Source organism: Cetorhinus maximus, chromosome 1 (assembly GCF_964194155.1).
Source record: "Cetorhinus maximus chromosome 1, sCetMax3.hap1.1, whole genome shotgun sequence".
Taxonomy (NCBI): Eukaryota; Metazoa; Chordata; class Chondrichthyes; order Lamniformes; family Cetorhinidae; genus Cetorhinus; species Cetorhinus maximus.
In genome coordinates this window covers 32,908,390-32,934,561 of record NC_135879.1, presented here as the reverse complement: position 1 = coordinate 32,934,561, position 26,172 = coordinate 32,908,390, and the positions used below count along the sequence as shown (strand labels likewise).

Sequence of the window (26,172 nt, the reverse complement as noted above, 5' to 3'; positions counted from 1 at the left end):
AGTTCTGAGGAAGTGCTGCACTGTTGGAAGAGCCATCTTTTGGATGAGATGTTGTACCAAGGCCCTGGCTACCCTCTCAGATAGATGGAAAAGATCCAATGGCATGGATTTCAAAGAAATGCATGGGAGGTATCCTGGCCAATATTTATCCCTCAATCAACATTGCAAAATACAGATCATCTAGTCATTCGTAACATCATTGTTTGTGTGAGCTGACGGTGTGCAAATTGGCTGCTGTGTTTCCTACATTGCAACAGCGACTACACTTCAAATGTACTTCATTTAAGACATCTGCTGTTTGTGAAATGTGTTGTATAAATGCAAATCTTTCTTTTTTTAAAATTGCTGCCAAAGGGCTGCAGGAAATCTGGAGAAACCCTAAAAGCAAACAAAAACAAAAATAGCTGGAAAACTCAGCAGGTCTGACAGCATCTGCAGAGAGGAACACAGTTAACATTTCGAGTCCGTATGACTCTTCATCAGAACATATGGACTCGAAATGTTAACTGTGTTCCTCTCCGCAGATGCTGTCAGACCTGCTGAGTTTTTCCAGCTATTTTTGTTATTGTTTCAGATTTCCAGCATCCGCAGTATTTTGCTTTTACCTAAAAGCAAACACTTGCCTATGCTGTTTTCCTGGGGTTTGCACAGCTCTTCCAACAAAGATCCTGCAGACAAATAGTAGAACTCCTGTGGTGGCTCACCCACAGAAATCTCTGCCACCATTACCCTCGACTCAACCCCAACCCTGCAATGGTACGAGCAGACTCAGTAGGACTACTGCACAAAAGATGCAGTGACTCCACTGGTATCGTGGTAACCACATTGCATACTGCACATGGTTAGTATCACGGCAGTATAGCCATATTCATCAAACATTCTAGCATTCAGACAGCAGAGTCATTAATTTCCACACTGAAAAGCACAGGCTGAAGTAACGCATGTATGAACTCAATGAGTTACAGTGACCTTTTACCTGAATTGCAATTAACTTCAGGAATGTGGAGATTGCCTTTACTGCTGCGTCTGGTTGAATAGGTGTCAGATACCTTGTTAACTGTATGGATGGATTAGTCACAGTAAAGGATTTGCCACATAAATGTATTTTAAATTGTAAAGTATCAACTAACTGTGTTTCAAAGGGACTCAGTTTAAACAATTGTCCAGCAAGGAGTTTATAGCCATTTACAAGGAAATCTGTCTAAAGTGGCTTCTATCAAAGAAAATAATCATTAGCTTTTGCAAAATCTTTCCAACCAATGCTCATGACGAATATAATACATAATCCATCTAATTGAATATAATCAATGTTCACAGACAGAGAGAGAGGCTTAATGACAGTTTATCCAGATTCATATAGGATGCTTGCACATTCACTGTGACAGAGAATATGCAGCAGTATGACTTCCAAATGCAGTGGACTGAGAATGATAAAATTATGGGGCCAAAATTTACAATCAGGCTCTTTCCTTTTCTCACTGGGAACCGCTGCATGGTGTCCAGAAATGGGATGGAACCCGGCCATGTCAGAATTGTAGGTCTTGCACCACATGCTCCTCCTCATCAAAGGGGCATATCTTATGGAATTCCTGGGCAGAAAATCTCACCCAGTGCATTTTACAAAGTCTCAGAAAAACTCTTGCCATTTGGGAGTGAGGAAGAGATTTGTTAAGGTACTTAAGGGCCCCAGAACTCTCCCAGACTAAGGTTATCAATTCCAGTGGAGCTAAATTACCTCTGTTACATCAGCAAATGGTACCTTTTGGAGCAGAAGGTTTTGTAAATTATCTTCGTCCTCAACCTGGAGAGGCTTCATGGTCCTTCAGCGACTGGCAGGAGATTACTCCTATTTATAATTTGAGTTCTGGACAGGCATTGTTAAATCAACCTAACAGCTGCAGGCCACCCCACCACCTCTGTCTCGATCATGCTCATGGCCACTACATTCCAATTAGGACAGGGTCCATGGAAATGGGCATCAATGCACTTAGGGTCTAAAGCACTTCTTCCACTGACAGAATTTGCTGATGGGAAGTTTGGCCTCAAGAGGTCATATTCCTTCCTAATGTTACTTCAATGAGAAAAGTACAGAACTTCTATTTCCTATACATGTCATCACAATTATTTCCCAGCATAATTCCAGTTATTTGTCCCTAAAAGCTTGTAATTTTGAAAGCCCTTCGCATAGCACCTCCAGATGCCCTCAGGCCCAGCCAGCTGGTGAATGGACTTCCTCAATGGAAGTGTCTTGCGCACAATGAACAGTCAGCAGTCAGGATCCGATAAATGTTATCTGATAATGTAGCCCTGACGCTGCTGGTGAATCTTCAGAGATGAAGCCCGAAACATTGCTAAATTATGTACATTAGCTGATCTTGCTTTATCCAGTTCTGAACACCCAAGCCACTTTTTCAGTCTCTATATGCTCACAGGTCTCAGAATTATTATTAATTATTATTCAGAATTCAATGCTCTGAAAGTCCTTGAGGGCAATTTCCAGTTTGCAAATAAGTCAGCAGGCAGCCATTAACAATCGCCTGCCTATTGACTGCCCAAGGCCTAGCTCAGGCGACTTTTTGGCGGGCCTCAAATAGGTGGCTAGTGCTCCTGCTCAAAGCGGATGAGAGCCCACTTAAACATTTCATTTGGGTCTTAAATTGGTCCCCCAGTGCAATTTTATGATGCCTGTGGGTGGAGTTTCATGAAAGATCAGCCAATCATTACCAAGCCAGAAGCTGCTTAACAAGTGTTCCTACAGTGTCAGCTGGAGATAGCTTCTGAAAATTTCATTTTTGGGTGCTTCTTTAAGATTTAAATCTTCAAGGCTGTCACCACCTGCTCAGCACCACCCTTTTCCAGATTGCTTCCCTCTCTAGTGTCCTGACATCCTGCTCCATGGAGGAATCTCCAGATTTTTTTGCCCCTCTCCTTCACTTTCCCCCAGCCCTCTCCCCTATTCTGGTGAGCTCTCTGTGCATACTTGCTGAGCACTGGCAGCTTGTCCAAAATATTAAAACAAGGCACGACCATGAAAGCAATTCAGGTTTCTCACAGCAACTGTCTGGCAAGTCAAATGCTCCATCCGCTTTGTGCCAGTTCTGGGGCAAAGTCGAAAATTTTCTCCAATACAAAATCACAAAATTATAATGTAAATACAAGCCATTCAATCCATCTTAATTCATCCACCTCAAGAGATTCAAATTGATCCCAACTGGAGTGTTCACTTGTTTCTTAGATCATTGCAGGACTTCTACCCTCAGCAGTCTGTCTGGAAGTTTATTCCACACGTGTGGTGTCAAGTCAGCTTCATAAAGTACCCGAATGGCATTTTATACATAAATTTAAGCAGAGCCTTTTTATAATATTTTGAGAAAGTGGTCTTTTCCCAACTGGGTCTGCAATAAAGACTTACAAACAAGGAATATGTATGTATAAGTCTCAGCAAGCATACCTACAGTTTAAAGTCTAGCCAGCGGTTTCTACACCATGTGTGATGATGCCAAAGTTGTGGCAAGCTGGTTTAGGTATTCCTTACTGTTTTTCACATCATTACGGTATAAATAGCACACCAATTTTTTTTTATTTTTAAATTAGAGAGCCATTACATAGATTGTTTAAATTACAACGGCAGCAAACTGTCTCTGCTTCTATCCCGCAGGGTTTCCAGTTATCAGGAAAAGAAATCACTGCTTTGGAGGCCAGTTCTCTCTTCTAACCTTCTCCTCCAGCTGCCAAGGCTGCCCCCTTACACCGTCTGAACAGCTGAAAATAATGACATTCCTCAGTAGCTGCGGTGCAAAAACAATTGTGAGTGTTGTTAGTATCAGGTGACAACTGTAAAAATGTTATTTATGGCAAAAATGAAAAGCTTTCCAATTGCTTCACTGTGTGGATTTACCAGGAACGTATGTTTCCTCAATCAAATTTTCTTAGAATTCATTTTGTTTCTTTCTTACCTGTTGAGAAGTCATTATAAACATTAAGGGACCCTGGGGTTCAGGAGGGCACAACCCAGGCTGATTGCCCGTAGGGTGCCAAGAATCTGGAGCAGAACCCGGATCTGTCAGGTTTTAGCCCATCTGTTAGCCACCTCAGATTCCAAGGGAGGAGGGGGATCTTCCTTACCTATACAGTTAGAAAATATGTCTGTGGATTTGCCCTAGGAATTCCATCCAGTGTGCCACCCAGCAGCACCCAAGCTTGCATGTCTCATATAAGACATTAGGAAAGTTTCAAGGTTACCAATCAATTATTGGGAACGTGCTGCTTTCTTTATTCCCTTAGAAACCTTCTTTGGCTCTCCCAAGACCTCCTACCATCAGCTCATCGGGATAGGTGTCTCTGTGCACCACTACAAGCATTGGCCACCCAATATGTCCATGACAATAAGCCTCTCCTGGCAATTTGGCATGGTGATCAATGCCAAAGCCCACAGCAGAAGCCAGCCCAGATATTTCAGCCCCAAAACCTTCAAAGTACACATTTTCTTCTCTTTCGTGCCTGGGAAACACACTGTTTTGAGATGCAAAGCAAAAGAAAAAGTGGGTGGAGACCCATGATGTTTCCCAGAGATTTCCTGGAGACCCTGCAATGGGTGCATTAACAGGCATTCCCCTAGTGGTTGAACTTGATGAGGGTAAAAGATAGAACAAGACAAGCTGCTGGAAGACTGAAGATGGAAAGAAGGGCTCTGAGCAAGAGACCATATCTGCTGAGGGTGTTCAGGGAGCAAATCTCCTACCTGAACCTCTGTAAGGAATAGGGTGTCCAATATCTGCACTTCAGTAAGGCATCCTCACTGGAATCTGCCATCTGCTGCAGCCACAACTGCAAACTCAGAGTAGGGCAAGGATGGTATTGTCAGTGGTTGCAAAGGTGGCTGGAGCAGTTCCTTCCAAGTTGGAGGAGGGGCAATATTTGCAACACCCTCCAGTTCACCATCCACTGTTGCATAAGGCAGGTCTCTGTATTCAAAAAGAGCTGAATACATTTCATCCTCTCTTGTCAGAGCAGAGAGAGAAAGACTTGCATTTTTATAGCATCTTTCACAACCACTGGACATCCAAAAGCATTTTACAGTTAATGCAATAGTTTTAAAGTGGAGTCACTGATATAACGTAGGAAACTTGGCCATCAATTTGCAACAGCAAACTTCCACAAACAGCAATGGGATAATGACCAGATGATCTGTTTTTTGTGATTGATGGATAAATATTGTTCAGGACACTGGAGATAACTGTGCTTGTTCAAAATAATGCTTTGGTGCCATTTAAACCAACCTGAGACAGCAGAGGGTTTAACATCTCATCTGAAAGATGGCACTTTCAACAGTGCAACACTCCCTCTCTACTGACCTGGATCGTTGTGCTCAAATCCAGGATTAGAATTTGAACCCACAATCTGCTGACTCAGAGACAAGGGTGCTACCACTGAGCCTGACTGACACTGAAAATCAGGCAGAGTGAACACACGGTTTCATGAGGACTGCAAGCTTTTCCAAGGTGCCATTGTCTGCATGTACTTTGTAGATGCTGCGTGTCAAATCTGAGATGTCCACAACTGAGAAATTCCACTCACACAACATCCAGCTGGTATGTGACCAAATGCAGCATACCATGTAGATTAACGCCTGGTATCCTGAGAGCAATCCTGAGGCCTTCATTCTATGGCAGTCCACTGTACCATCTACATTTGAGCCACCTTGACAAGCCTGAAGGTTACTACTGTGCAATGGGGCTATCCTTTGACAACATGGCTCATGACATAGCAGCATAATCCAAACATACATTGACAACATGCATACAATGAGAGCTATGCTACCACATGTAATAGAGTAGACGATTGGGATTGTGAAACAATGTTTCTGGTGCCGGGACCACGCTGGAAGACTCTTGAAGCACTCAGCAGAGCCTGTGTCAAGATTCATCATTGTCTGTGGCAAAACCATGCCATCATCAGGGCACAGCCCTCGTCACCAGCCAAACCAATGGGCAGCTGAGGAGCAGGGGAAGTTAGAAGCAAAAGGGAGAAAAAAGGTAGGAAGCAACAAACACAGCCCCCTTCTGCCTAGGCTGTCAGCAATTAACCATTTAGCTGTGATACCAGTAATATTCCCATTTACCAACCGTCTCACATCTTACCTTCCCTCTGTTACTGACCATCACACTGTCTTTGTGATCAACACAAAACAAACATGCCAAATCTAATTTATAAATGAAACCATGCCATAATGCATACAAAGAACAATAAATCACCCTTGTACATTCCCATACTGTATGTCTGTTGTGTGCCTTTTACTTTCCTAGTGCTCCTGTGCAATGTTACCTCAGTGACTGCAGCATGGCTAGTGGAAGGCTGCTGACTCTCAGTGGCGGAGTCTGCAAAGGGTCTTGTGGAATGACCTTGAGCAGCTCTAATCCTCTATGGTCCAGCTTTGGGCTGTAACACCCCAGCATGGGCAGTGCAAGGCACTGGTGGAGTGGCAGTGGTGAGAGGAGAAATGTCGTCATCCTGAGTGAGTATAGCAGGTTTGTGCTCCACGGAGCCATTGCCTCTCCCCTATGGTGTCTCCTCAACAACCTTAGTATCTGCTGGAGGACAGGTTGGTGGCCTGCTGTGACACCATGCAAGCCTCTTTGAACACTGGTGTTTGCAGCTATGATCACAGCAGTCTGAGCTTCCACGGTAGCATGCTAACATTTCATTACAGATGCCTCAGTTTCCACTGTAGGACCCAGGTGCTAGGTGGCTTCTTCATGTGCTGCAAGGATTGCTGCATGATGGTTGGGTCTGCAGCTGTGCTAATGGAGTTGACTACACTTTGATGCTGGAAAGGATGAGCTCCAAGCCCTGAGAGGAGCCGCATACCAAGTTAGTGCCGGACTCCTCTATGCTCCTAGACAATGCACCAGGCTTTCTGGAAGGCTTCCCAATGAACCAAGCATTTCACCATGTAGTCTCATCAGCCTTCTTTTGTACCCCACCCATCAAAATATTCATCTGAGTTCTTAGAAGCAGAACTCATGTGTGACCTGCCCTCCAGCAAGCTGGCACCTGCATCATCCTTGACCTCTGCCCTGTCGGAAGGCCACTCCTGACCAACATCTCACCACATGCAGGTCTGCCTCTAAGCTATCTTTTAAAGTAACACTGTCAGTATCTGTCCTGGTGGCTGCAAGTGTGAAAGCGAGTGAGTGTGTTCTTCATCACCGTCTTCCTACTCTTAGGAAGAGCTATTTCCTCTCCCACCACTGTCTGGACAGGTTGCAGTATTTGATAAAAGAAATGCACAAGGATAGGGTTGCGGTGGGGGGAGGGGCAAAAGCTAAAGATGCATGATAAAATAATAGGAATCAGGGGGAAAGCTCTCCACTGGTTGGAAACATACCTAGCACAAAGGATGATGGCTGTGGTTGTTGGAGGTCAATCGTCTCAGTCCCGGGGCATTGCTCCATGCGTTCCTCAGGACCGTGCCCTAGTTTCAACCATCTTCAGTTGCTCCATGAATGACCTTTCCTCCATCATAAGGCCAGAAGTGGAGAAGTTCGCTGATGTTTGCACAATGTTCAGCACCATTCACAACTCCTCAGACACTGAAGCAGTCCTTGTCCAAATGTGGCAAGATATGGACAATATTGACGTTTGGGCTGACAAGTGACAAGTAACATTTGTGCCACATAAGTGCCAGGCAATGACTATCTCCAACAAGAGAGAATCTAGCCATCTCCCCTTGACATTCAATGGCATTACCATCACTGAATCCACTACTATCAACATCTTGGGGGTTACTATTGACCAGAAACTGAACTGGATCACCATAAAAACACTGTGGCTACAAGCGCAAGTCTGAGGCTGGGAATTCTGCAGTGACTAACTCACCTCCTGACTCCCCAAAGCCTTTCCACCATCTACAAAGTACAAGTCAGGAATATGATAGAATATCCTCCCTTTGTCTGAATGAATGCAGCTCCAACAACACTCGACACCATCCAGGACAAAGTAGCCCACTTGACTAGCACTCCAGCCACCATCTTAAACATTCTATCCCTCCACCACCAAGGCACAGTGGCAGCAGTGTATTGGTCTGCAAGATGGACTGCAGCAACTCACCAAGGCTCCTTCTACAGCACCTTCCAACTCACAACCTCTACCATCTCGAAGGATAAGGGCAGCAGATGCATGGGAACACCACCACCTGCAAATTCTCCTCCAAGCCAAATACCATTTTGACTCTGTCGCTGGGTCAAAGTCATGGAGCTCACTTCCTAACAGCACCGTGGGTGTACCTGCACCATATGGGCTGCAGCAGTTCATGAAAGCAGTTCACCACCACCTTCTCAAGGGCAACTAGAAATGGGCAATAGACACTGGCTTAGCCAATGACATTTACATCCCGTGAACAAATTTTAAAAAAATCCAGGCTTGGGGGTCTCAGAGACGGGGTGAGGGGTGAGAGGGGATCGGGTACAAGAAGTCGGGGGGAAGGTTAAAGGGAGAGATGACCATAAGGTGGCTGCTTCTGATGGCCACAGGAGATCCTGAAAGGAGGCTCCCCCGCCTTGCCCGTTACTTCCCACACAACTAAAGCTGCCAGGCTTCCCACATGACATGGGCCTTCCCCGCACCGTGCATAAAGTAACGGTGGTGGCAAAGTGAGGCCCTTAATTGGCAATTTAAGGGCCTCAATAGGCCCAAGGGCTGGTGGCTGCCCAGTACCTCCCCCAGTCCCCTCTAAAATTTCAGTCAGATCAGGGTGGGCAGACAGGCAGTGGGAAGGCCACTCACTGGGTTTTATATGGTGCACCACCTTCAAACCCACCGGCAGGGGAGCATAAAGTCTGGTCCAGGATGTTACAGGAGTGATAGGCACAGATTTGAGTGGATACAACACGCTCAAGGACTTTGGAGATGACGGAAATGCTGGTTGAAAAGATGCGCTTTAAGAAGTGCTTTAAAGGAACAGAGAGAACTAGAGAGACAGAGAGCGAGAATTCCAGAGCTTATAACCTCTGCAGCTGAAAGCACAGCCACAATTTGGCGAAGCGATTAAAATTGGGGATGTGCAAGGGGGCTGAACTGAAGCGAGTGACCTCAGAGTACTGCAGAGCTGAAGGAAGCTAGAGATAGGAAGAGATGAGGTCATGAAAGAAGTTGAGAAAAAATACACTGCCTTACCTTGTAAACCTTAGCATAGGGACCTGTAAGGCATAACCCTCTGTCTGCCACATTGTGCTGTGTGCTGATTGTTGAGAAGTAAATCTAGAATACATTCACCTGGATTTTGAGTTCGCCAGGGTATTGTCCTTGGCCCAACCATCTTCAGCTGCTTCATCAATAACCTTCTTTCCATCATAAGGTCAGAAGTAGAGAAGTTTGCTGATGACTGCACAATGTTTAGCACCATTTGCAACTCTTCAGATACTGAAGCAGTTCATGTACAAATGCAGCAAGATATGGACAATATCCAGGCTTGAGCTGACAAGTGGCAAGTAACATTCATGCCACACAAATGCCAGGCAATGACCATCTTCAACAAGACAGAATCTAACCATCACCCTTTGACATTCAATGGCATTACCTTCACTGAACCCACTACTATCAACATCCTGGGAGTTACCATTGACCAGAAACTGAACTGGACTAGCTATGGCTACAAATACCATGGCTACAAGAGCAGGTCCTGTAATGAGTAACTCACCTCCTGACTCCCCAAAGCCTGTCCACCATCTACAAGGCACAAGTTAGGAGTGTGATGGAATACTCCCCACTGGCCTAGATGAGTGTAGCTCACACAACACTCAAGAAGCTTGACACCGTCCAGGACAAAGCAGCCCACTTGATTGGCACCACATCCACAAACATTCACTCCCTCCACCACCGACTCACAGTGGCAGTAGTGTGCACAATCTTCAAGATGCACTGCAGGAATTCACCAAGGCTCCTTGGACAGCAACTTCCAAACCCACAAACACTACCATCTAGAAGGACAAGGGCAGCAGATAGATGGGAACATCACCACCTGGAAGTTCCCCTCAAAGTCACTCACCATCCTGACTTGGAAATATATCGTCGTTCCTTCACTGTCGCTGGGTCAAAATCCTGGAACTCTCTTCTTAATAGCACTGTGGGTGTACCTACACCACATGGACTGCAGCGGTTCAAGAAGGCAGCTCACCACCACCTTCTCAAGAGTAATTAGGGATGGGTAATAAATGCTAGCCCAGCCAGCCAAGACAATATCCCATGAATGAATTTTTAAAATTGCAGGGGCGTCTGACAACAAACTGTTAATGTTTGCCACCATTACCCCTCTGAAACTGACCACAACTTCAGGAATTAATGCATGGGCAGCTTAACATGGAAATCCCAAAGTTGCTGCCCGTTATTCACAGCTCTGCCGCCCACTGTGTTGTGCCACCCCTGCTTCCCCCCCCCAAGAGCCAGCAATCAGTGAAATCAATTGTCCTGGTGAGAACTTTCTCTTGCCTGCTCCCGCGTCTCAGTCACCCCATAAAAAGTTACACCTTGTTCAGTCAGGTATAACTGGGTTATTAATGGCAAACTGAGTAATAACTATTGCTGACCTGAAAGATTAATTCTATTTCTTTCTCCACAGACGCTGCCAGATCTGTTGAGTATTTCCTGCACAGATGCTGCCAGGCTTGCTAAGTTTTTCCAGCATTTTCTGCTTTTATTTATGATTTCCTGTGTCTAAAGTATTTTGCTTTTGCACCTGAATGTAAGCTCCAGGCTAGAGCAATTATTACAACAGGCATTGGTCTGAACATTGGCTCGGATGCTCAATATGATTAGATAATTGTTTTTTGTGATTAATGTTTGCTAGATCTATAAAGACTGAGGTTCTTTAAAAAAAATGCATGTAACATTCACAATATGTTTTCCAACCTTATTCATTTTGCTGTGCTCACAATTCGACAAGTTTACTTGTTTTCCTCTAGATGACAATTAATTTTGTTGCCGATTGTAGTAGAAAGGTGAAACTTTCTGATGGAAAATCTTCCCTGTGGCAACTTTCCCATCGCTAGCATTTTATTAGAAACAGTTGCTGGAGTCCTTCCTCACTGAGGATAATACCTCATGAAAAGTAGTGACATGAGGCGAAATCACGGTATGTTAAAACAAGAAAAAACAAGCAACAGGCTAGTATTTTTGGTGAATTTCTCTCTAACACTCTAAACTACTCTTTTATCGGTAACTCACTACTAAAAACATTAACACTTGGGAGAAACGTTGCTCAGATAGTTTTGGCAGTTGTGACCTGCACACAATGCATGGGATGTGCAAAAATGTGAATTCCCATCGTCTAATGGCTGGTGAACATACCTCCATAGCTACATCCAGAGGAAACACGTCTCCAAACTGACCCTTCATCCTATATTCATTTCACTTTATATATTTATATGATTTTTGCATTTGGTTTCCTTCAGTCACAAGGTGTTTTGGCGTAAATGCTAGGATGACCCTCCCAGGACCAAAGTTTGCAAGGTCGGTAGTAGGTTCCCTGTTGTACGTACCAATAGTTATACATTAATGACCTAGATGAAGAAACTGAGGCCATCCTGGCTAAGTTTGCAGATGATACAAAGATAGGTGGAGGGACAGGTAGTATTGAGGAGGCGGGGAGGCTGCAGAAGGATTTGGACAGGTTAGGAGAATGGGCAAAGAAGTGGCAGATGGAATACAACGTGGGGAAGTGTGAGGTCATGCACTTTGGTAGGAAGAATAGAGGCATGGACTATTTTCTAAATGGGGAGAGAATTCAGAAATCTGGAGTGCAAAGGGACTTGGGAGTCCTAGTCCAGGATTCTCTTAAGGTTAACTTGCAGGTTGAGTCAGTAGTTAGGAAGGTAAATGCAATGTTGGCATTTATTTCGAGAGGACTAGAATATAAAAGCAGGGATGTGCTGCTGAGGCTTTATAAGGCTCTGGTCAGACCACAGTTAGAATATTGTGAGCAATTTTGGGCCCCATATCTCAGGAAGGATGTTCTGGCCCTGGAGAGGGTGCAGAGGAGGTTCACGAGAATGATCCCAGGAGTGAAAGGCTTAACATATGAGGAACGTTTGAGGACGCTGGGTCTATACCCAATGGAGTTTAGAAGGATGAGGGGGGATCTGATTGAAACTTACAGAATACTGAAGGGCCTGGATAGAGTGGACGTGGGGAAGATGTTTCCATTAGTAGCAGAGACTCGGACCCGAGGGCACAGCCTTAGAGTAAAGGGAAGACCTTTTAGAACAGAAATGAGGAGAAACTTCTTTAGCCAGAGATTGATGAATCTATGGAATTCATTGCCACAGAAGGCTGTGGAGGCCAGGTCATTGATTGTATTTAAGACCAAGATAGATAGGTTCTTGATTGACAAGGGGATCAAAGGTTACGGGGAGAAGGTGGGAGAATGGGCTTGAGAAACTTATCAGCCATAATTGAATGGCAGAGCAGACTCGATGGGCCAAATGGCCTAATTTCTGCTCCTATGTCTTATGGTCTTATAATAGTGGACACCTTTACAGCAAGGGGCTCATCTACATCATTGACCATATAGGAAAGAGGCCAGAAGGTCTAGCAGCTGGATTGCCATGCAGGTAGGCTGCACTCAGAAAGTGAAGGTAAACAGCCCTTACTGGTCCCCTTTGCGAGGAATTTTCATCTCTTCATATTAGACTTCATTTAAGGACAAAGGTGAAAAGCTGAATGGTTGAATTAAACCACACTGTTCCTACCCATCATCACCAGTTCAATTTTGGAAGCAGCTTTGGCTCGAAACTTCTACGCTCTGCCCAAAAGTACATGTGCAAATTTCTTTTTCCCTTTAAGCAACTCTGTTGACAATCAAATCGAGTCACGCAATGATATTTTCATGGTTTGTAAATACCTACCACTGCGAGGAATGATTAAAACAGACCTAAGCTCCCTAATTTTCTTTCTTTCAGATGTTGACTATAAAGTAGTTTTATAAAGTGTCAATGGCATTTGTCATCAAGGCGCATTCCAGCTATCCATTATATCAAACATTTGTTTTCCATTTCTGTAGATTGTATCTGCACTTTTTCCTCTGTGAAGGAGATCTATGTATCTCTTTATGACTTCTGCCAAGGCTTAATAAATACTTTGGAACCAATGTTGTTAATTTTTATCCTCTCTGCTTCAGATGATCATCATTCACTGGTTAAAAATACAATCTGGCCTGCAGTGAAATAGTCCTGTTTTAGAATGTACCATTTATGTCATTAAATGTTTTAAAAATTAATGTTCCCTGGCTTTGCAGACAGTACTTTGACAGTATAATTAATTAATTAATTTTAGGTCATTTGACTGCTACTGGAGTTTTATACTCCTGCTTGTAATTCCATTATTTTATCCAGGAGGATCTGTAGAAAACTGTAACTCTATCACAAATGCTGAGTAAGCCATGAATACCAAAGCTGTGTTGCAACAATATTGCTTACATTTGCATCAGAAGTAATCTGTCAACTCGCATTTGTGCGCTGTTCAACTTGATTTATATTGTCAACCACTAAAGCCATGCATTCATTTTTCCCTTCAGAATTTTTCCCTCTTCCATTACTGATGGGAAAAAAAAACTTCTAGAGAAACTGTGACTTAATCAAATGAGGACAGGGCTTTTTTTTCTCTCTCTCTCTCTCTCTCTGAGAATCTGAAGTTTTTGTTAAAGGAGAAAATGAAAACTTTTAAAAATAGATCTGCATCCGCAGTTCAAGTTAGCAGAAAAGGCTGAATCGGTAATATTCAAAATTGTTTGAAGTACAAGGATTTAAACCAGTTTACATACGTTTAACCAAAAGCTAATCCTACCAAATAGCAACGATTTTTGATGCCAAGATCTGAGAGGCTTTGAAGTTGAATTCTGCGGGTTCAGCGATTTGAACCCAGATGTTTCATTGGCTCATCAGCACTGTGGTTTCAGGAAGAAGCAAAAAAATGCCAAATCTGCAATTTCTACGAATGAGATTTTGTAATAATTTCAGACGCAGATTGTTTTTTTTTAATACAGCTTTAGAATCTCCACCCGGTTATCTTAGGGTTCATACACGCCGATAGTTGCTTTGGAAACACAAGCAGAGTAAGATTTCCCAGGATCTATGCTATTTGTAAAGCTGAAGGGAGTGGACTGAATTTCCCTGGCCCACGGGGAGGTGGGAGGGGAGGCAGGAGGGGTCAGAATATTGGGACAGAAGGCTTCGAGGCGGAAGCCCGATGTCTTCACGTTGCAGCCAAATATAGCGAAGGGCAGCAGGACCTTGCACTCAGGCCCTGTGGAAAACCTGGTAAACAGGCAATTAACTTAGATATTACCAAGGTTTTCAAATTTTTCCAAGTGTGCATGGGAATCACGGGGCTTCAGGGCCTTGCCAGATACAAGGAGGTAATGAGCTAACAGGAGGTCAATGCTGGCTCCAGATGTTAGCTGAATCTGAGCATATCTTGGCAGGGAGAGTGGGAGAATGCAGGCAGGAGAAGGAGAAATGTTGGCCGAACTGCGGAGGCATACTGCCAGAGTCCCTTAATGGAGCTGGCATGTGTGTGGGCTGAGCTGCAGAGAATGGTTCGGGAGGTAAGAGGCCTGGAGATTGATTGCACCGACCTGTTACAGGCCTCATTTACTCAAAGTTTAGTTCCTTCGGCGAGAAGAAGCGTTAAAGCGGGAGAGAGCTACAGCCCCAGGCAGTGTGGCAGCGGCAATCAGAGGGGCAGCCACCACAGGGAGGAGTGCGAATGCAGGAGAATGGCACTCAGGGATATGCAACCGGCCTCCTATGCCAAGAAGAAATTACCTGCCAGAGATGGTCCACTGACCAAGGTTCAACTACCTTCAAATATCAAAGCAGCAATGTCTCTGAAGACTGCACCCCTCCAGGGAGACCATCACAGAGCTGTGTGCCATAATGAAGGATGAGCTCAGCATCATAAGAAGTGATGGCCAACTAATTCTATGGTGTTGAATTTTGATGACTCAGGGTCATTCCAGGGATCTCAGTCTGTGGCTCATCACTGCGTCAAGATGATCACCAATATGATCCTCAGGAGGGCCAGTCAATATGTGCACTTTTGCACTGATCAGGACAGACTAGCTGAGAAGCCCCTAGGCTTTGGGGCCATTGCTGGATTGGCTGCATTGACCAAGCTCCAGCTTTCATCAACAGGAAGGGCTTCCACTTGCTCAATGTACAACTGGTCTGTGACCACCACGAGGTTCCTACAGTTGTGTGCAACTATTTGCAGGAAGCAGTCACAACACCTACATACTAAGGTAGTCCCTGGTGCCAGACATTTTCAGGCCCCCGCATGCCTTCAAGGATGGATACAGGGTGATAAAGGTTACTCACTGAAGGCATGGCTCTTTATGCATGTGCACACCCCAAGCAGAGGGGAGGTACAACTCCTACCACAGGACAACTCGAACGACCATCAGACAGGCCATAGAACTTCTGAAGATGCGGATCAGATGCCTTAATAGGTCTGCTGGAGCCATTCCTTGTGGTCCAGCAAAGGTCTCATCCTCATTTTTCAAAACCACTCCCTTCTGCGGTTCCAGGTTGTACAGAGCACAGCATGCCGTGACACAAGAGCAGGAGCCTCCTCTGTCATATATGTTAAGTAAGGCACTGGTGTCACTGGCAGAGGGCTCAGGGGTCACTGTCTACACCAGGAGCCCTCTGAGAGCAGCCCCAGATGAGACAGCCACTTCACCTCCCTATCAAGGCACACTTGCACCTCCCTGTTAACCTTAGGAGTGCAAGGACCTAATGGTGAGTCCAGACGCCTCACTCCCCCTCTCACCCAGACAACGTTAAAGAAAGTACAAGAGGCTAGTAACAGCATATTTGTCCACGTGCATCTCCAGCATTGAATATGACTCTCCACTGGGATCACTAATTTCTCAATGGAGGAAGCCAAATGGACACACGCCAGAGCCATCGTAGCATTCATGGCCTGCATGGACTCCTTTATTGTGCCAGGGTCAGCATAGCCTCTGGAAATCTCTGCCAGATGTTCTCTCACCTCTTGATGTTGCTTCAGCATCTGCCACCTTGCTGACAACTCCAGAGGCATGTCATCAGCCTGAGGCTCAGCAGCTGGCTTCCCACAACCTTCCGAGTGTCAGTGCCCTCAGCTGTCACAGCCTCCGTCAGCTGCTCAGGTTGTACTGTGCTTGCCAGATTATGATCCCAGATCTACTAGTGAGCGCACATCCACCAACATGAGGGTACTTTCACTGAAGGTACAGGGGAATGATGTTAGGCCGCATTCTGTGAGGGCACCTCTCCTCGCCAGAAGTGGATGGCTGTCCCCCTGTCTTGGAGCTGTTAACCTGCGGAGAGGAGGTTAGTTAAAGGATCATGCGCATGCCACCTCAGCCTTCAGGCTGCTCCCGACTGTGAAGCTCCATGTGAACAGTGGTGGACACATGAGCATGATACCTCATTTTCACCAGCAACTCTCCTGAGCCTATCCATTTGGCCACTCAGTCTCTCGTGTCACTAATCCTGTCTTACCATCTGCAATGGAACTGCCCCCATACTGCCCTCCAAGTTTCAAAACCTCATCATCCATGGCAGGGGGGTCGGTGGGGGGGTGGTCTGGGTAGTGAGGAACAAAAGATCACCGCCTGCCTGGGCCCTTTTCTTGGCATTGTGAGCAGTTTTCTCCTGCAAACACAAAATAGCTCCTTGATGGTGCCACACGATTGCCTCCTACATGCCCCCACTCAGAAGCAGCAGTGCAGGAGTCAACTCTGATGGATGGAAGTCGTGAGATGCTGCCATGCTGATGCCAGGCAATGCTGCTGTCTGGCCCCATCGTTATTGACTGGGTTGACATTCCTTTTCTAACTAGCTCAACCTCATGCATCGACACACATCAGAAAAGCAATGTTTGATGCACTCACCTTGGTGGATTATCATTAACCTGCTTGTGGCACTTCAACCAGGTTCGAGGAATGACCTCATGGCTGCTGACCTCCTCTGCAATCTTGGTCCAGGGTAGTTTGGTCTGGTGGGCAGGAGTCCCCCCGTCCTAGGGGAGGAGGACCTCCCATCTTGCCCAAGCAGCCTGGAGGAGAAACCACAAGGAGGCATCACTGAAGCATGGGGCCATCGGGATCTTGCCTCTTCCATTCCTTGATAGGCTTTCTTATTTGGGCCTTCCATTAAAGTTTCCTTCAGTTACAATCCATTTTACTGAGCGTTGGCAGCCCTTTAAATATGGTGCCAGCGCTTCCAATGGCATGACCTCACCCTGGATGCCTCCTCCACCTTCTGTTACAGATTTTCAGTTACCATGTGGATCAGACAGGCAGCTTACTCACTTTACCCATGCAATAATGTTGGTGGGAGATCTGATCCACCTTTATAATAGGTCCTCATTTTAATATTTATGGTGAGCTGCCAACAGTAATCACATTCCTTACAGGCAGCTCACCCAATAGGAGGCTGGGAAATCTGGTGGAGATGCCACTGTGATAAAGGAGCCTGCACCTGCTAGAGCATGTTTTTCATAGTCTACTGATGAGCTGACCACAGCCAACCCCCACAATTTGTGCATGCTGCCATGGAAATATTTGCAGAGCAAGTTAGCAGCAGGGAGAAGGTCCTCTTCCATAGTGATGTGCTCCCAATGCCAAGACAAATTTCTCAGACACAGTGGAGAGGGGTAGCAAACCATATATATTACAGTATCATTGTTCCAAGACCCTGCCAACAATTGAAAAAACTCACCTGAGCTGCTAAAGTAAAACTCTCATTTATAACTCTCTTACTCTTTGCGCATCCCAGCACAAGCAAGCCTTCCCTCTTGTTCTTCTTATGTCTCTCTTGGTACCACCACAGGACACATTACTGCACCTGCTCTTGCTCGCATTCAGGACTTGATACTGCCCCCATAGTTATTTCCTCCTCTCACGCACACCAATTGTTAGTTCCTCTCAGCACGCACACTATGCTAAGCTGCCTCATACATTTTCAGTTCCCTTCAACGTGCACACACTAATCCAACAGGTGGAAAATGACACGATCAGGAGGAGGTCTGGCAGCAATGCAACTGCTAACACCAATGGAGGTAGGCATGCTGCATTGTAAATAACAAGACTGGAGACCACACACAGTCATCTTCCCTTCTTTGTCTCTTTTTCTTAACTGTCTCACTCACATACTTGGTATGATAACCTGATGCTGTAAAATGCTGCCACTCATCTGCTACTGGTGAACCTTGTCACTAAATGACAACCCTTGACCACCTCTCATGCTTCTATATCAATCAGAGGTCTTGGGCCTTGCTTCAGCAAACTGGGAAGGAGAACCCATCACTCACTCTCATCCTTTCAATCACCAACACAGAAATCAGCACCATTTAGGCTGAGTGTGAGAGCAGGCCTGTGAGAGAGGAGAAGAGTGACCAAGGATAAAACAAGGCCTGAGAGTGGATCTGTAGGAGACTGAGAGAAGCAGACTCAGGATAAAGCAAGAGTCAAGAGCGGATATGCGGGAGGGCAAGAAGAATAACCGAGGATAACACAAAGCCTGAGAGCAGACCTGCAGGAGATTGAGAGGGGCAACCAACGATAAAGCTTTTTAAGCTGGAGTAGTAACCCTGATAGTAAAATGTGACATAAGGACCTTATTGAGAAAGGATCTTGGCTCAGAAGTTCAGGAAGTATATCAGTATGGATGGATATTAGGAATTTCAAGGGTCACAAAATATTGATGGGGGTAATTTGTAGGCCCCCTAAGTTATATTGTTAGACAGAGCATTAAACAAGCATTGTAACAAAGGCAATTCAACATGGTTAGATTTTAATCTTCGTATAGTCTGGACAAATTGAATTTTCTGGAAGAAGACTTTTCAGAGTGTTTTGATAATAGTGTACTGGGGAAATGTATTGTGGATCCAACTGGGGACAAAGCAATTTTAGATCTGGTATGGTGTTATGAGGCAGGGTTAATTAGTAATTTCATGGTAAAAGACCCTCTGGGGAAAAAAAAATAATAATACAAATTAATTCCTTATTAAGTCTGAGAGTGAAATACCCAAATCCAAAACAAGAATCTGAAATGAAAACAAAGCCAATTACATAGTTATGAGGGGAGAGATGGCTATGGTTGGTTGGATAAATAAACTAAAAGGTACAATAATAAATAAACATTGGGAAACATTTAAAGAAACAATACAATATTTTCAATAATGATACATTGCATTAAAAAAAACAAAAGCTCAGTGAGAAAGATCCTTCAGTGGCTTAAGGATAGTATTAGATTAAAAGAAGAGGCTGATAATATTGAAAAGAATGGTAGTAAGCCTGAGAATTGGGAGAGTTTTAGAAACCAGAACAAAAGCAAATAGAAATAGAGGATCACAAGCCGTTAGAAATCAAAATCTGTAAATCTCTGACAAGCACGCCAATTAGATCACAAAGTCAAAATCTGAGGGTGTGACTCTAAAGTGCATCATAAGCCAGAGAACAGGATGGTTATGTCAGACACATTGGGCAGTATTATCCCCCCATTAGGAGGGAAGTTTAGGAGCGGGCGCGTGGAGACGCATCTCCGATCCATGCCCCCAATTGGAGGCGCTCCGCCATTTTACATGGGCAGGCCAATTAAGGCCCGCCCAGCGTGACGGCCGCAAGGAAGTGCTATGTGCTCCCTGTGCAGGTGGGGGGTGGGGGGGGGGAGTCCCTAAACCGAGAGTGCGCTCTTTTGCGCATGCACACAAAAGACCACACTCATCTCCCTGAGACTAAGTGCAGCCTCAGGGAGATCAGCGCCAAAGTTAAAAATGCTAACAATAGAAAAGAAAAATTCCCCTGACATGTCCATGATTTGGGGCATGTCCATCACTTTCATTAACGCTTTTTCCAATGCCCCTCAGGGCTCCTGGCCTGCCTGCTAACTTTAAGGTTGGACGGGCAGGTCCATTCACTAGTTTAACGACTTTGTCAATGGCCTCAATTGGCCATCGACAGGTCGGCGGACGCACAGCTGATTCTGCTGAGCCCCCGCCCACCTGACAATTGAAATGGGGCGCGGTGACATGGGGAGTTCCGCCCAATGTCATCCCGTGTCATTTAACGCGTCGGCAAGCGGGCCTTGCCCCCTGCCCCCCCCCTCCCCCACCTGCTCACCGACCGGGAATCCTGGCCATTGAGCCGATTAACATATCCGAAGAAAGCAGCGGAATTGCCTCGCTTATGTGGATTCGGAATCCCCTCCAACTGGAAAAAGTATAGAATATGAAAATCACAAAAAACCACAGGCATAAGAACTGTAACATAAAAGCCAACCTCAGCACAAACACACAGAGGCAGGCCATGCAGTAAGGGGTTAATTCTAAACATCGCAACAGAACTGAATCAATTGAGAGGCTGGAAAGGGGATCATTATCACTACAATGATGCAAGGTAACTGCTTTTGCCTGATGTAGTTAAAGGATTCAGTGGTACAGGACAGTTGCCATCACATAAGCCAATTCAGAAATTAGGAATTCCATTTGCACAACAGCCCCAGACGATGGCCATTACATCGCAGTATTTACACCTGTCAACAAAGCAGGAAAAGCATTGACATGCCCATCACCTTTGGAGCCAGTGATCCGTCACCATGGGGTAGGGTCCATTGTCTCCTGTTGTGGAAATAACATGAGAACTGGATATGTCTACAGCCCTGACTAGATCAGGACATGGAATAAACTAAAGGATTTCAAGGCACTAAACACTGGGCGATTCAGCAGGGTGGCAACAGTGGGGTGTGTCTGTGACATTTGCAATATGGATTATTATAAAGGAGGATGAAACCAGAGCATGGTGCTGTAGTCGGAAGAAGGGTCAGGATTGGTCAGACTGACTCAGGTCTACAGTCAACACTGGACAAACCAGTCGGGTTGAGGATTGTAATTATTTCAGTCAAATCACAGTGGTTTGTGTGTAAGGGCCTGGGACCAAGATATAGTGTTCTGCCCATAAATCTAGTAAGGTTTTTAGCAAGTCATGGTGACATTGCTGAGTGAACTAGGAACCAAGGTCAAATCACGGAAAGGTCAGCTGGGAACTGGGGGTGTCCACCTCAGCTAATCGCAGAAGGGCTTGAACTGAAGCCAGTTCATTTTAATTTTGTGTAACTCTGTGTTTGTGTTGTCTAAACTAGATTAGAGGTATCTGTATTAGGGGCTTAGTGCACATAATAAAACATTAATCTTTGGTTGAGCCAAACCCTGTGTCTGTCCGATTTGTTTTTTGTAAATCTTAAAGTCCAAGAACCATTTGGAAGGGGAATGGAGTGGGAACCTCTTACACTTATATGTGGGAAAAAGGTTTGAGTTATCCACCCAACAGAAGGAACCTGGTTTCCCACAGCGAACCAAGATCATACGAAGTCACAACATCTAACAGAGCTATGTTGAGAAGAAACAGATTTCAACTAAGGGAATTATCCAACTGCATCTTATCAAATTAGTATCAAGAACAAGTTCGTGGCTGAGGTTTGAGAGTGAAATTGTGGAAGACCACTGTGATGACAACCAGCACAGTGCTAACGTGTAGGATATCCATACACCTACATCGAAAACTCAAGAACGCCATAGTAATGATTCTAGATCTCAGAAGAGTTTTACTATATGAGGTCCAGGCATGTTACTAAACAACATATACATTTTCAGGACTCTTAAATGATGGATGGAGGTCTAATTTTTATATAAATAACATTCACAGCCATTCTCTTACGTTATCTGCATTCATTCTTATTATGTAATGTCTCACTTAAGGAAAACAGGGATGTTGTGATATGCTTTAATGGAATATATAGGTGGTGAGTATGCCTCATCACAGCAGAAAGTGTTGTCATACAGCATGTGACACAGCAGTTGGAGTTGTGTTGATTCCCTAGTAAGATATGCATGTGGAGGTCTCCCGTAACTTGCATATAGTATTGTGGGCCTTCGATAAAAAAAGAACCCAAAGTAATTGTTGCCATTCATCAGTGTGCATTTGGTAAGTTTGTGTGAATAACCCAGTAACACAACAGGAATGAAAAGCCTACCCCTGCAATTGAGAGGGCCTGGTCAGGAGTGAGACTCACACTCTTATCCTGCACCAGCGAAAATTGTCAGCAGTGAGAATAGGAGCAGGAATCCTGGAATCAGGTCCCACCATCATTGTTAAAGTCTTCTGGAGCTAGCCTGGCTCCATGAAATTCTGGCCCTCTATTTGACATAAATCTTAACTAATTGAGCAGAAAAGGTCATCAGCAACATCACTAAAAGAGAGACAACATCAACAGCATCACCAACAAACAGTGTGACCTCAATGTCAACAAGTGACACAAAATCAACAACATCAAGCACAACTCCTATAACACCAGGAACACCATATATAACATCGCCAGTGCAGTATGCCAACTCATCACTGTGGGTGATGAATACCAAATCCATGAGATGGGAGTACAATATCCTACTACCTAAGCAATACCATCAGGAGGGTTTTTCAGTCGGAGTGTGGGGATGGGCCTGACATGTCTATGCATAAAATGACGCGCAATGATGTCAGGCGTGCATCCCTACGTCATCGTGCTCAGTTGTGATGTTTCATTCGGCGGGCGTGCAGCCGACTCTGGTGCACGCCTGCCGATATGTAAATGGCCTATTAAGGCCATTAAGGAACTAATTAAGATGATTGTAAATGCTGCCCGTCCAACATTAAGGCTGGCGGGCAGGCAAAAAGGCCAAGTGGTCTTTGCGTTTTTTAGGAAACCTCATCCAGGAGGAGGATGAGGTTTCCTAAAGATTTTATTAATTAAATAAAAAAAGTTTCATAAATATAAAAACATGTCCCATCTCATGTGACACAGTCACATGAGAAGACATGTTTAAATAAATGTTTAAACCTTTTATTTAATAATTTCAAAAGCCCTTCAATCTCCCTGAGGCAGCTCAATGCCTCAGGGAGACTGAAGCGCTCTTTCGTGCACTTAATTGGCCCGCCCACATAAATTGGCGGTGCGGAGCCGATCGCGGGTGGCTTCCCCCGCCCCCTCCCACTGAGCCCGCCAAGCCCACCCGCCACCTGAAAAATTCAGGCCAACGTTTCTAAGAAAAGGAAACAAGCTATAGAAGACTGATAAGGCATTCAGTTTGATTATAGAGGTTGATTGTTACTTTCTATAGATTAGACATAATGGACTGGATTTTCCTGTCCTGGCATAGGGCCATTGGGTTGGCCTTACAAATGGAGGACGGAACCCAGTTCTGAGACTCCCGCTGTATTCCCACTGCCAGCAATTTTGAATGGTGTGGGATAATGGGGAGGGTCATATGGAAATATTTATAATGAGTAAAGAGGATTATGGTTTTTTAAGTGTATTTTGAATTACTGATTGTTTGTTTTGACAGTTTTATGAGCTTTGCAAAGATTTTCCAATGTTATTATAGGCTTGTAAGTTCTATATATGGTGGAATTCAGGCGAATGGATATGGAAGGGGTGACATGGGGTGTGGAGGGATTATGGGGGTATGGAGGGTGAGGGAATATGGGTGGCGAAGGGGTTAGGGGGTGAGAGTTAGGAGTCCTCACACCCATTTCCAGAAGAAGTCTGATGTCTCTGTGAAAAGAGATGGCCCTAAACCTGGCTGTCTCGGTACCTGCCCACCTCTGTCTCTGCCTCAGACCTGCTGTGGAAGGCAGCGCACCTGAATCCCACCACTTTACCATTTAGATAGCATGAGTGGGTGCTGCCAATCAGGAGGCGGGATTCCAATGCAGGAAATAGCCCGACCTGCGATTCCTGCCAGAAAGATGAACATCCAGCTCTGTATAAAAAAAGTTAATGATTGAAACACATTTATACTGATATATAGAGGTATTATATTTTTAAAGAGGGATGTTATATTGTTATCTCATTCAAAAATAGGAACTATATTGTCATGCACATGTATACATCAGTATTCAGGATGCCACATCACTCGCTACTACAACACAGTGTACTGACCTAACAATGTATTGTTCTGCAGCACATGGAGACCTGGAAAAATACACTTGATGAAAGTTCCAGTACATGTGTCTAAAAGTGTGATTATTTCAAACTTCTAGGAACCACAAGACAAAACATATACCCTCTCCAAGGACTTTTGGCCCAACTGTTTGCAAATTAAATCAGCCTGCTGCTTTATAATTGATTTCATCTAAACAATAAAGTGCTCATCAGAATGCCTTTCAGAAGATTGGAAAGTGCATGTGGTCAAACATGTGGGATTACATTACCCAGTTCATGTAACAAGGGTTTCATTGCTGCAAGTTTACAATCCTGGGTCATTCTGTTTTAGGTTTAGATATTACGCAGTAAGGTCAACTCCTGATTGTAAGGGATGTGGAACATACTAACGCTGAATATGGGGGAATACCTACTGCAGCCCTGAAATTGAAAAATAATCATCAGGTTTGCAGCTAGCCTGAAAGCTTCTGAAAGATAAATGCCTATTTTTCTTCCAAATTTATTTTCCTTTCCTCCTCATAAAGTCTGTGACACTGAATAAGTCATTGGCTGTATGTAACAGCCACAGGAGTAGGCCTGTCCACCGGCTACAGAGCTAGTGACAAGTCGGTTGCGGCTATTCCCAGAATCCCCAATGTGATTTAAATCGTTACCTGCCTGTCGCCAGGATTTCCAGAGCCTACAGAACAGATATCCTGCCTCCAAGAGCTTCTGGACAATTAGAGACTGGCAGCTCTTAAGTAGCAGCAGTGCCACTGGAAGTGGTGGTCACTGCTGGTATTGAAGGAAGCCTGTGAGGAGGAACAGCGCTGGAGGCCTGGGAACCCAGGGCAGTTGTGCAACCCTCAGCGGGGCCAGTCAGGCAGGCCCAAAAGTGGAGAGGGCCGGGGTGTCTTCCCATAGGATCATGCTTTACCACTGGCAGAGACCTCTATTTGGCACAGTACCTGAGCAGTTGTCACCTTCTCTCCACAGGCTGCCGTGGCATATCTGGTAGCCAGCACACATGGTTTTCTCACCCCGCCAGCACTCCTGCCACTTCCCAACACTGGTAGAATATCAGAACCAGCACAATGAGCCCTTTAAGTGGCTATTAATTGGCCACTTAAGGTCCTCAACTGGCCGAGGCAGAAGAAGGCAACCACGACCTTCAGCACCCCAGGCTTAATTTGTGAAGGTTGAGAAGGCAAAGGGCTCACACCCCACATCCCATTACATGCTCCGCATCTCCTAACCTGCTCCCAAGTGGGGAGGGGGTAGGGTGGAGGTTAAATTCCACCCATGGTTTCCTCTGCATTGTCAGCCCCCGTGACTTCTCCCAATTTTTGACTCAACATCCACAATGCTAACTTTCCAGTAATGGTTGCAGACTGGTAATCAAGGGCAAGAATCCGGACCAATTTTCCCCTTCTTTAGCTCAGAGGTGTAATTTTACCGTGCCCCTAAAATTGTCCCAGGTTGGACTTGCACAGATTGGTTACAAACATTGCTCATTTACATGACTAAACGTCACAGCAGAATGCAGTTACTCCCAAGTAAAGAGAAAGCCTGTTTTCACTTCCATTATATCCAAATTTTGACCATCCAAATCAGAGTACAAAGATCCCTACTGGAAATGGATATGCCTGCCTTGGGAAAAAGTAAGAATAGATTAAAACTCAGCTGCTCCACATTCACAATCTGAATCCAATCTCAACAGGCCGTCTGCTATTTGTCAAACTATATGTTTTTGCTGATCAAAGAGCCAAACTGAATCATACAAACTTTCTCAACAAGAGAGTAAAACATCAAAACAACTAACAGGCAAACAGCAAGTTGGATTAGCTCCAACCACTTGTCAACAAATTCCATGTGATTAAATATTTATCGACAGCTGGGGATGGGGGGCGGTGGGGGGGTGGATGATGGTATGCTCCTGGCCAATACACAGAAATTGAAGGATAAGGCTGAAGGCCAAGTCCATGAATTTTTCCTATCTGCTTTCTTCCTCCTTCTGTTTCCTATAATTGCATTTAGGAAATGGCAGCAACTTCCAAGAAGCCGGGGCCCTCAAATTCCACAAGCCCCTGAGACCAGAGGAACCTGTGAGAAAACAAATATGGCAGGTAACTGCCAACCCCTATGAAAGTACATGGTGATAGTTTTTAGTGCCTTG

The 26,172-nt window shown here is 44.9% G+C and overlaps 1 long non-coding RNA gene across 1 annotated transcript; it reads right to left on the bottom strand.

Annotated features, from left to right (window-relative positions):
• Nucleotides 1-3,699: 3,699 nt before the first annotated feature.
• Nucleotides 3,700-24,223, bottom strand: LOC144682688 (uncharacterized). Its single transcript, XR_013577092.1, has 3 exons — nt 24,139-24,223; nt 16,931-17,094; nt 3,700-3,762 (listed from the first exon to the last, which is right to left on the bottom strand). It is a non-coding gene; the product is annotated as an uncharacterized LOC144682688 (long non-coding RNA).
• Nucleotides 24,224-26,172: the final 1,949 nt, after the last annotated feature.